This window comes from Canis lupus, chromosome 25, assembly GCF_011100685.1.
Source record: "Canis lupus familiaris isolate Mischka breed German Shepherd chromosome 25, alternate assembly UU_Cfam_GSD_1.0, whole genome shotgun sequence".
Lineage (NCBI taxonomy): Eukaryota > Metazoa > Chordata > Mammalia > Carnivora > Canidae > Canis > Canis lupus.
This window is the reverse complement of record NC_049246.1, coordinates 14,375,809-14,379,083: the sequence shown is the minus strand read 5'-3', so window position 1 is coordinate 14,379,083 and position 3,275 is coordinate 14,375,809. Positions and strand designations below refer to the sequence as shown.

General features: G+C 41.8%; 1 pseudogene; it reads right to left on the bottom strand.

The window, feature by feature from the left end:
• Nucleotides 1-1,672: 1,672 nt before the first annotated feature.
• On the bottom strand, nt 1,673-2,575 carry LOC111092456 (annotated as a pseudogene).
• Between the last annotated feature and the right edge of the window lie 700 nt (nt 2,576-3,275).

Below are 3,275 nucleotides of genomic sequence, written 5' to 3'. Positions count from 1 at the left end.
AAGCACACGCATACATATACTACACACACACACACACACACACACAGAATACTTGAGGTAATAAAGCTAAGGAAAAATAATTCCGCTAGGGAAAAATTAGAACATAGAATACATGCCACATAATGCTATGAGTTCACAGGGTGGGCTACAACTTTGGTGCCAGGCTTCTTTTTTTTTTTTAATTTTTTATTTATTTATGATAGTCACACAGAGACAGAGAGAGAGAGGCAGAGACACAGGCAGAGGGAGAAGCAGGCTCCATGCACCGGGAGCCCGACGTGGGATTCGATCCCGGGTCTCCAGGATCACGCCCTGGGCCAAAGGCAGGCGCCAAACCGCTGCGCCACCCAGGGATCCCAGGTGCCAGGCTTCTTAATAGCCCAAGCAAAAAGCACACCCCAATTATTACAAGGTTCACAGAAGAAAAAGAGTGTTTCATTTGTTCAGTGTTTCTTAACTATAAAACCTGAGTGAATATTCTCTCTTGTGCCTTGTGATAGCAATTTCTGGAGGGATTGGTTAAACAATTGTAAAACTCTTGTTTTCTTAATTGTAGTGTTTCCAAAATAAGGACTAGAACACAATTTTGCAAAATCACTGCCATAGAGAAACTCACATACGTGTCCAAGGAAGTATGCCTAAGGGCAGCACTGTCATATAGAAACAAAATAAACGTTCATCATTAAGAGAATGGACAGATTTTGATATATCCATACATGGGAATACAGCACAGCAGTTGAAATAAATAGATGAATTAGATCTACACTATTGAGATGGATAAATCCCAAAAACATAGAATTAAAAAGCAAGTTGGAATATGATACATATAGTGTTAATTGACATAAATGTTTAAATCTCCTTGAATAATACTATAAAAACAAATAATTAACAAAAACATAGAAACATAGATGGCAAGATAACAGAACAACTTCAGGATGCTGATTCTCTCTAGGACAGTAGAGAGGAATATGGTGGTCATGACATTATTTGAACACCATATGGGATGCAGGGCGTCAGGGAGCTTCCACTATCTCTAAGACTTTCCTTCCTTCCTTCCTTCCTTCCTTCCTTCCTTCCTTCCTTCCTTCCCTCCCTCCCTCCCTCCCTCCCTCCTTCCTTCCTTCCTTCCTTCCTTCCTTCCTTCCTTCCTTCCTTCCTTCCTTCCTTCCTTCCCTTCTTCTTTCTTTTTCTTTTTCTTTTTTTTTTGGTGCATAGAAATAATTTTATTTTGTATTGCAGCATAGTAGACATATAATCAATATTATTTCTTAGGATGTACAAATGTATAAATTATTCACATTAAAAAATTAAGAACAGGGGCAGCCCCCGTGGCTCAGCGGTTTAGTACCTCCTACAGCCTGGGGTGTGATCCTGGAGACCCAGGATCGAGTCCCACGTCGGGCTCCCTGCATGGAGCCTGCTTCTCCCTCTGCCCGTGTCTCTGCCTCTCTCTCTCTCTCTCTGTGTCTCTCATGAATAAATAAGTAAAATCTTTTTTAAAAAATTAACAACAGGAAGCCTTGTATGCAGGAGATATTAGAATTTGTACTTAATTTTGAATCTGTTTTTTGACAGTACACATAAAGAACTTTATAAATCTGAATGACTATGACATGATACACATTTGGACAAAGTATACATATGGATGCACTCTAGATGCCTAATTCACTACATGGCTAACTCGTTCTTCATTCGGTCATTGGGATTCCAGGAGTTGAAGCATATGTGGATCTGAAAGATACTTCCAGAAGTATATTTGTTACACAGGCATTTTAAGGATTTTTGTTTCTTCTACTTTGCTTTATAGTGAGGAGACTTTGTCTCTTTAAAAGCAAGAAGACCTTCAAGCCTGTTTTTTATTGGAGCAGTCTGAGCATGACAAGCTTCTTCTATGGCTAATCCTGTTACTAAATCAACCTCCATCCCTTGATTAATTGCTAATTTTGCCTCTCATCATAACACGTCCCTGAGGTAAAAACTCTTGCCAGGCCCAAGGCCTTGCAGTGGGCAGCATCCCCCTCCGGGTTCTGTTCTAGAACATGACTGATCAAGGTCACAGCTTTGGCTTCTTGGCCACTGGACACACGTGCAGAGAAGAAAAGTTCTTTGGCCAGAGACATCCTGTTAGCAGGTGAGTTACTGGGTCCCCACTAATTTCATTAATCACTGCTCTTAATTTGGAGACAAAAGGACCAACTTCACTGGGATTCATGTTGACGCTCTCATTCTCTATAAGATCCACACAGCACAGAATATCCCTGGAACTTCATTCCTGACTATTATTCCTGACTTTCCCTTTTCCTTCCTTTCCTTTCATTTTTTTTCTTTCTCTTCCCTTCCCTTCCCTCCTTCTTTTTAAGGGGGGACTGGAGCAGAGGGAGAAAGAGAATTTTAAGCAGGATCCACTCTCAGTGCCCCAAGCAGGGCTTGATCTCACAACCCTGAGATCGTGACCTGCGGGGAAATCAAGAGTCAGATACTTAACCAACTGAGCCACCCAGGTGCCCACTGACCTCAGTTTCTTATCAGATTTTAAAGCATCCACAGCTTTTGAGAGCATTTTTATCAGATTTTTACTGAATGAGTTTTGGCATTAGCTCTATTTATTCCAAGCACCACTATTCCTCAGTTCTCCTCCTCCAATTACCGCACTCACTGCCCGTCCTCATCTTAGAGCTGTAGCCCCTCCTCCAGCCTACCCTCTGGTGCCCAGCCCAGGGGCGCAGATCGCCAGACAGCCTCCACGAGGGTTCAAGCTGTGCACGGCGAGCAGCCACCAAGCGAGCACAGCCCACCTACAAGGTGCCCAAGGGCCCCGCCCACTGCTCCCATCACCTTACCTGTTTAGGACTTTCTTTACACAAAGATGTGAAACAAATAAGGCAAACCAGCAAACAGTCTAATTTTTGTCATGGGCATTGGGTGTCTATTATCCTCTCTGAACTTTCTGTGCATTGAAATCCTTAATATTTAAACATAAAAAATTAAAATGATGAAAGTTTGAGAGCAGAGGTTGAAGGATCTAGAATACCATGCCTAGGATTCTGAACTTTATTGTTTAGGCATTAAGAACATTTGTGCAGGGGCACCTGGGTGGCTCAGTCAGTTAAGTATCTGCCTTTGTCATAGCCCCTCGTTGGGCTCCTTGCTCAATGAGGAGTCTGCTTCTCCCTCTACTCCCTACTCATGCTCTATTCTTCTCTCTCTCTCTCTCTCAAATAAATAAATAAATAGATAAATAAATAAATAAATGAATGAAATCTTTTTTATTTTTA